Source organism: Aulonocara sp. 'chitande type north' Nkhata Bay, linkage group LG7, assembly GCF_057382095.1.
Source record: "Aulonocara sp. 'chitande type north' Nkhata Bay isolate Kocher_YH1m ecotype deep benthic linkage group LG7, A_spYH_male_GT1.1, whole genome shotgun sequence".
NCBI lineage: Eukaryota > Metazoa > Chordata > Actinopteri > Cichliformes > Cichlidae > Aulonocara > Aulonocara sp. 'chitande type north' Nkhata Bay.
In genome coordinates this window covers 29,068,133-29,077,151 of record NC_141350.1, presented here as the reverse complement: position 1 = coordinate 29,077,151, position 9,019 = coordinate 29,068,133, and the positions used below count along the sequence as shown (strand labels likewise).

Genomic DNA, 9,019 nt, shown 5'->3' with positions numbered 1-9,019 from the left:
TATTGTGCACTTTCAAGACAGAAGAAAAGTGGTGCCCAGTCAGCCTGAGAAAACCTCTAATTATATCAGAAATAATCAAATATTTGTCCACATTGTTACACGCTGAACGTGAAACTTTGATATGCCGTCGGGGGCTGCAGCTTCCACCACGGACAGGAAGCCATGTTCTCAGGTTTACATTTGCATACAAATTATGCATGAGGGCTGATTACAATGTTCATTAGACCTGCTTTCATTAATAAGTTGAGGTGCTGGTGGGGTGCCTGTGGTGGATCTTACCGCGCTTTTGTATAGCAGTGAACTCAACAGACTGGGCCTGAACGATGAGGGATCCAGGTTCAAATCAGAAGCAGAGCTGAGAGCCATGTTCACATAAAAATGAGGTCAGATCCATGTGACCCAGCTCTGTTCATAATCAGACACTGTGATTGGCCCACCACTGGCTGCCTCACAGTTTTATTTTTATATCACAACAACAGTCCCCTCCAATGCTTTATATTGTAATGAAACGTGCCACAGTAATGCAACCCCCCCCCCCCCCCCCCCCCCCCCAACAGCATTACCTCGGACCTGTAATGCACTACACCTCCTGTTAAAGGTGGACTCCCTGAAAGAACCAGATAAACATATGGGAACTGTGGCTGAGTGTGCAGTGCCCACCAGGTTTCACATCACATCTGGAACATTTACAGCAACGCGGTACTTTCTGGGGCTCAGCCAGGCTGTATTATGGAGCGTCTGAACTTTGCCTAATTTCAAGAGGTTTTATGTTCATAATCGAGCCAGTTTTTTTATACAGTTTCATTGTGACTCCATCCCTGTCCAACAGCTTGAAGGTGAAGCCACTCCATAATTCAGCCCCAAAAAGAACAACTTATTTAAATGTAAGATGAAGAAATATTGTTTGTTTTTCCACAAAATTACCAAGAAACTACACAGAAATTACTCATGCACTACATAAAGTTACTAACAAATGTCTTCCATTCAGTTACAGCATCATTATTTGGAATTTCAAATAAAATACATTAAATTCCACTTTACAGTTTTTTACAGACGCTAGGACACATTTCTCAATACTTAGGTCACTTTTGCAAAACTCCTCACACGTTGAGCACAACAGAAGTCTATGTGGGCTAAACTGAGGACCAGTTATCATTGTTTTGGCACAAAATGCATTCAATGACTACATCTCTCAAATTTCATGAATTATCTTCTCACTCAGACACAACAACTGCCAAAAATCTTTGTACGTACAGGACATTTTGCATGTGCTTACATACTGTTTTCAAAACTGTTAAACTTGTGGCCAAAACAATAACACAATGCAAAACTTAAAAAGACAGCAAAATTCAACAGCAATATTTTATTGAAACATATTTTAAATCTAAAAATGCAGTTCAACCAGCCACAGCTGATTCTCATTGTAGATGAACATCTACACAGGTGTTACTCCTTCAATTTTTCAACTCCTTCAATTCTGGCATGCCAGGAGATTCTTTCCTAGGTGTGTTGCCCTAGATGGCATAAGATGTTTTCTTTGTTAAAACAGTGAAACAAAAACTGAAATCTGTCACTGACGCTGAAAGAAAGTGTCTGACCTGTAATAAAAATCAGAGCTGCTTCAGATCCAGAGACTCAGACGGCATGTATAGTAATGTGTGCCTGTGTGTGTACAAGGGTGTGTGTGTGTGTGTGTGTGTGCGCGCGCGCGAGTGTGTGTGTGCGAGTGCAAGTGTGTGTCTGTGTGTGAGGTTTGGTATGTCTGAAATATCTGGGAGTAAACACACTGTTTTTGCTGTCACTATAGCAACGTGTGTGAGCATATTTATAGGGCCGGCTTTCTCGCTCCTGCCTCATTAAGTCTGAGCCCAGCGGTTCAGGTCGTCCATCTGTCTGCAGCATCTTCTGTTTTTCTCGGTGTGATGTGCCAATCAGACAGCCAATCAAACACTTGAATGCAAATGAAGAAAGGAGATGAAGATATCCTATTGGACGGCACAGACACAAACATATAGGAGCTGCAGGTCTGCTGAATCGTTTTCAGGCTCTTAAAAAGAAGATTCGTTCTTTCATCCAGCATCCCTTTGGCTATCAGACCAACGAGTTCTGGGAGGTTTGTGCACAACTCAAATTAGAGAAAGTCTTCTCTGCTAACACAGCAAGATAAGAAACAGATCATGGAGCTGAGCTCTGGGACTCGCCAGAGACTGTTTAAACCTACAGAAGATTTTGGTTGACCTCTCAACCATCACGGAACTGCAGAAGAACCTCTGAGGCTTAATTTGACCTTAGAGTTCTTCTGCTATGAGACTGCCAATTAGGAGAAACTTCAAATGTGAACACAGGCAACCACAGTGAGGACCTCTGTCTCCACTGGAGACCTCTCAGTGGAGACAGAGGTCCTCCACCAACCTCTGAGGTCTCCACTGAAACTCAGAGACCTCTTGAAATGGAAACAGAAGTCTCAGAGGGCTCTAACGGAGGTCTGTGGAGACCTGTGTCTCCACTTAGCTGGATCCACATCTTTCCAGCTTCAGCAGAAATATCTCTGCAGCTGTCTCCATCTCTGGCTCTTACAAGAAGTCAAATCTGAATCAAGAGCAACAAAGTTCAAATTAAACTGAACATCCAGCAGGTCACCAGCACAGCAGGGGTCATTTTCATCACAGAGTTCAGCTGTGTTCCCTAAATAAATAACTAAATAAATAAAAACAAACGCACAAGGACAGTAAAGCAGTGTAAAAAAGGCAGGGTGAGTTTGGAAGCTATCCAATCAGGGGTAGGCGAAGGAGCTGTGGTTCACAGGTACAGCTGTACATCAGACTTTATCAGACGTTACCTCCAAATCGCACACCTCTGAGTCTCACAGGTCTGACATGTTTTTGTGAGATTTCCACTATGCAGATGAAGTGGACCTGGAGCAGGTGACCTTCAGAGCAGTAACATGTTGGCTTATGTTCACTTTACTGTTTTGAAACTTTTCATTCCACTGGTGGGCATCACATGGACATAGCTGACCCACAGTGACTGACGCTGGCAGTGTGGCAAAGCAGGTGATGTTTCAGGTCACACCCACCAAACAAACTCTAAACTTAACATTTACAACAACTCACCACATGTTTTACCTTTAAGAGCATCCAGTGGCTGCTCGTGCACAGCAACCACACACGGCAACCACAAGCTGCTGTTGACACAGTGAAATTGGAAAGGAGGAAGTGAGAGGAGGCAGAGGGGATTAAACGGTTGGAAATAGAAACTAGACAGGAAGGAGCAATAGGAGGTGGAAGAATTCCTAAATACAGCAGTAACATCAAAACACACACACACACACACACACACACACACACACACACACACACACTGGGACACACACAGACACACATACAGGAACACAAACATCAGAGGGATTGATGACCTGAGCAAGGGTCAGAAAAAGGAAATCGTGCTTCAGAGTGAGAGATAACTCGTAGATGTCAGCAACAATCATCGCGGCCGCTGCGATGCACACACTAGTCATCAGGCCGCTCACCACTCCGACGGCGACATGTGGCTGGAGGAAGGTTGTCGTTATTTGTCTGAGAAATACCGACGTAGATGTGTGAGGGTCGTGTTTCCCGCGAAGAACTCGGCGCTGTGAAATGTGATGTGGGAGCAAAGCCTAAAAATAACCGTAATAAATGAAACCTCTGAAACATTAAATATGATAAATCAGATGCCACGTGTTCAGCTCCTGCTTCATTTACATCACAATTTAAGCCCCGCTGGGACAGGATGAGTGCTAGAGCGGGAGGCGGGGGAGAGATGATCTGCAGAGGATTTTAAGCCTTGTTGTCATTTGTCACATCATCACCAAAGTCTAAAAATATAAAATTTCAGATATTAAGTGTTTAAAAACATAGTTTGACATCATACAGCTGGCAAAATGTGAGTTCATTTAAACACTGAGAACATTTCTATGATTTTTCAGTAACATTTTCCTCCTAAACACTAATTTGGATTCAGACACATGCAGCCCTTTACTTACTTTGTGTTTCTTCGTGAAAATCCTCCACTTGGCTTCACACAGTTTTTTCTACTGTTACCTCAATGTGACATCACAGAGAGGGATATAACACACTGGCCCCACCTACTCTTGATCAGGAAGGGCAGCCAGTCAGAAGAAAGTTGCGTGTTTCGGCTGTGAATCATAAGAAGCTGTGTGAGGAGAGTCCAGAGTTAAAAACAGATAGAGATGAGCAGAATAAAGTCCGCGTTAAGGATTTAGAGTTTGGGGTTGGTGATTAACTAGTTTGAGAGTCGAGAGAACACAGAAAGCAAACATGAATGCATTAACATGGCTCTAACTACCCATACATACCCACTCCCCTCCGACACCCTGTAATTATTTACATCACGCCTGCTGTCAGGCATGTTTCTATCAGCCGTCGACCCGAAAGGAGAGAAACTCCACAACAGGCTCTGAGGCAGTGCTTTCTCACACTGAACGATGACGATCAGAGAGGTGATGAGGTTTGGTGATTTAGGAAGAAGCTCGATGCTGAAAACACGGCACACACTGACGTGAGGCCCAGAGCCTCCGACTACAAATACTTCCTGTAGATTGACTGAAGCCAGAAAGAGCTGCAGGACCACAGAGATGCAAACCCACAAATCAGAAGGAAAATAAACAGAAAACGATGCAAAGGCTGAAAAGAGACTCAAAGACAATTAAGATGAATCTCAGATGACTACAAAGAGGCGCAATCCAATAAAACAGATGAAAGCAGCAGAGAGACAAACCTGCATTTCAAAGTCTGATTGGATCCAAGTGTGAGAAATGAGCCCACTGCTCACCTTCCTGATGAGTTTATGGTTCAGTTGCTGGTTTCAAGTCTCACTGAATAAAACATGAAGCTCATTTTGGGAATTAAAGTCCAGAAAACAGATTTTCTAACGTGCACCTACAGCTCCACTCGTCCTTCTTTATTATATGTTTTAGTGGCGCCGGGAGGTGCAGAAAAGGCCAAACCAAAACACATTTCAGCTGAACTTATGGAGCTGAGTTATAACAGCTGTGAGACAACACTGGATGAATGATGCCTCGATACAGGCTCTCTCAAAGCTGCAGGTCTAGTTAAGCACCGAAAAGCTCAAAGAGGAAGAATCCTGAAAAACACAACAGCACGTAGGGGGCTTCGATGATTTACATGGGCGTGTGTAGGTCGACAAGGAACAGGGAAGCCCCAGCATGAAACCTGCAGTCTGTTTAGTGACCAGCAGGGGGCGACAGCTGTGGTTGCAAAAACAGTCTGAGTAGTAAAGAAATCCTGACCCTTGACCCCTGACCCCTGGATCCTGTTCTGGTCAAAGAAAGATGATCCAGGGGATCCTCATGGAAAAATGAGGTGTGACTGTCAATAATAATAATAATCATCATCATCATCATCATCATCATCATCATCATCATCATCATCACCACAACAACAACAATAATAATAATAAAAATAAAACTTTAAACACAGGAAAGCAGTTAGCAATGAGTGAAATGCAGTGTCAAGTTCAAGCATGTGTGTATATGACAGTATCATCAGCATAAAGTGATTTTTACTGAAATCACTCAGAAAAATAGAAAGTAAAATAGAAATGCTGCAGATTTATATTCCTCTGCATGAACACACTGATTTTGATTTACCAGATAATTTCAAAACCATTTAACACAAAAATCTGCATAAATACTTTTTTTTAAACATATGATCTACTGAGTAAAATGCCTTTGACAGCTGTTTCAATTCATTTCAATATAAAATTCCTATGTTAATACACAGGTAAAGCAGTGCAATGCTGTTTCCTGTCCAGGGCCAACTATCACAGCTGTAGTAATGGTACTGTGCCCAGTTCTAACTTGAAATTTTATCAGATAAAAACTGCTTTAACTGTAAATGAGATGAGAGATGAGATGAGATAGCCTTTTTTTGCCAGTTGCAGGTCTTTTGCCCACAACCGAGATGACAGACCTTGCCGACCGTACATACAATACACAAACATCACATTGGGGAGACAGGTCAGGCTAGGTAGCGAGGAAAACATTGAAATGTGTAACACAAAAGGATAATACAGGAATGCACAGATATCAACACACCATAGCACAATAAACACAGACAGCAACATGGGAAAGAGTTCCAGTGTGTACATCTGATCTGGGACCGCTACAATCTTCGACTGCGCCTCCAGCTGACCCGATGTCCACATCAGAGGGGAGGTAAGCGTTGGAGGTGGCGTGGGATCTGGGGTAGGGAGGGTGATGCGTCAGTGAGTGCTTATCAGTATCAGTATATGTATGTGTGTGCGTGTCCATAGTTCAGCTGAGACAGTGTCCTTCGCCCTGCCAGGCTAAGTCTTCCAGCCAACCCAGGTGGCCTTGCATGGAATGGGAAGGAACAGACTAAACACAGTCGTTATCAGGGAGTTTTTGTTCAGCTCCAGCCTTGAGCCCACAGCTGGCGCTGAAGGGGTAGCCGGATTATGATGGTAATTTGTCTTTTGCAACAACTCATGAAAATTTCAAAGCTGTTCTTTAACACTCCGACACTGGTCTCTCAAACTCCCGTTGAAGAACCGCGAGCTTGCCCATGATGGTATCAAACTTGCTGGTGTTGTCATTCTTTTGCTCAGAGAGCTGATTCTGAGAACTCACGACTGCAGTCAGCTGTTCCACAATGTAATCCAACTTTTGCTCAAAGGTGTTATTCTGAGCAGGCCTCTCCTTGATGTAACCCAATATACGCTAGAGGTATTATTCTGAGTATTCACGGCAGCTGTAAGCATCTCCAAGGTCTTAACCATGCTGCTCTCAATGAGCCCATTCTGAGAAGTCGCGCCTCTTCCCATCGTTTCAATCCCAGCGGGCAGCCTTGGGGGGGTTTGAACAGCCGGTTCCGCTTTCTTAATCTTCCGATAAGCCAGGGCGAAGCCAGCTCCAATCAGCAAGTACCCTGTTATCATGGTTCCGAATAGGTAGATATCTTCAGCGTCCTCAATTGACAGTCCCGCCAGGCACACGACCCTCCATTCCTGCCACCCATCCATCGTGTATCCGGCAGGGAAAGTCCCTCCAGGGCACTCGGGCTCTCCCGAGCCCAGACTTCTCGTTGAGAAAAGGGTGTCAATAGCATTCAGAGACCAGTTGATCAAATCCATAATTCTCTTTAGGTTTTAGAAACAGGCTGTGAGAGACTGTTCTAGGGAAAGTAATACAAAAAAACACGAGACTAGACAAGGACATAAGAACTAAGCAGGGAAGATAAGGGAGAGGAGAGGAGAAAAAGTGCGTCCGCCTCCTCCGAGAGCAAATAAGGAAAGTGGCAGAAAATTTACCTCAGATTGAAAGATTGTAACCCATGAAGCTGTTATGCCTGCCATCTTGAAGAAAGTAATCCATAATCTATCATGATCTGTGGAGTTAACCAATGACTGTGTGTTTCACAGTCAGATCCAGCGTTGTTCCTCACATCAGGTTTAAGAACACTAAGATGGTGATGATGAAAAACACTCAGCTCAGGGCCGCCATCTTTCATTCTGTCTGAGACTGAATTGGGGTCTGGCTTGCCAGGTTGTGGAGACAGATTGGTTCAAATTGTGTGTGTTTTGTTGACGACCTAGTAACTTGGGTAACACTAAACAAAAAATTGCATGTAGTAAAATATTCATAATGAAGTTCAAAGTTTGTACAGATCACTGGAGTGTCCCTGATAGAGCAGGAAACGCAGAGGATGCTGGTTTCAAAATGCAGAAGAAGAAAAAAAGAAAAACTAAGAAACCTCGCCATCCACATATCTGATCGCTGTAAATGTAAACGCAGCTGAACTGTCTTTACTAGTTTGTCAGGATCCTTAAAGCTTAAAGCTTTTAATTAAACTTCCTCCCATGTCACACAGAGCACCCTGCAGGGAAGCTTTGAACAACATGAAACCCTGGACAGCCCTGCAGACTCGGCATCTGTAATGTATGCAGCGTGTGTGTATGTGTGTCTGTGCGTGATTGTGCGTGTGTGGGTGTGTACGTGCATGTGTGTATATATGTGTGCGTGCAAGTTTGTATATGTACATTTGTATATGTGTGTGTGTGTGTGTGTGTGTGTGTGTGTGTGTGTGCGTGAGATGTCTATGGTAGGAGCAGCTAAAAATAAAATGCTCCGTGCTGAAACGTAATAAAAGCAGGAGCCAGGAGACGATGCAGAGCCTGGAGGGGAGCTGTGATCACTGCTCAGCGTTCCGTCTCTGTGCCTCTCAGAGTCCAAGGCCAGTGGAATCACTCAGGTGTTAATGAGACAGGCCGCGAGCCTCAGGAGGTCACCTGCCTTCCCTGTCTGAAGCCAGCGCTGTGAGCCACAGACCTGTGCCGGCACAAACAGGGTGAAAGCACATGCTGTGGGTATTCTTTACAGCTTTAGATCTGCAGTAACTGAGTTTATGTCTAAGATGTTTTTAGCTCTGGTTTTGGTCTCCACCAGCTCAGAAACACCACTCCTGTGAGCTTTAGCAGCCAAGCGCTCCATAAAAGCAACTGATTTCAAAGAGTGTTTGTGGAGCAGCTCATAAATGAAAGCTTTTAACTCCTTCTGTCTGCCTGGTGTTAAGAAAGAAATGGAGGAATGAAAATCATCCACCTGTTAATATCCAGGGCACCCTCAGTGCACTCCCTCAGTTCATCCTCAGTTCTGTCTCTGTATGGATACCCCTCATCTGGAAGCCTACCAAGGGGCAGCAGTGGGTTTCAGGTGTGTCCTGGGGAAAATAATTGTACTTCTGGTGTTGATGAGCAACGTTTTAGTGTCTTATTGGGCGATCGTGGCTCAAGAGTTTGGAGTTTGCCTTGCAATCGGAAAGTTGCCGGTTCGAGCCCCGTCTTGGACAGTCTCGGTCGTTGTGTCCTTGGGCAAGACACTTCACCCGTTGCCTACTGGTGGTGGTCAGAGGGCCCGGTGGCGCCAGTGTCCGGCAGCCTCGCCTCTGTCAGTGCGCCCCGGGGTGGCTGTGGCTAC

General features: G+C 44.5%; 1 pseudogene; it reads right to left on the bottom strand.

Annotated features, from left to right (window-relative positions):
* Positions 1-6,553: 6,553 nt before the first annotated feature.
* Positions 6,554-7,176, bottom strand: LOC147325376 (uncharacterized; annotated as a pseudogene).
* Positions 7,177-9,019: the final 1,843 nt, after the last annotated feature.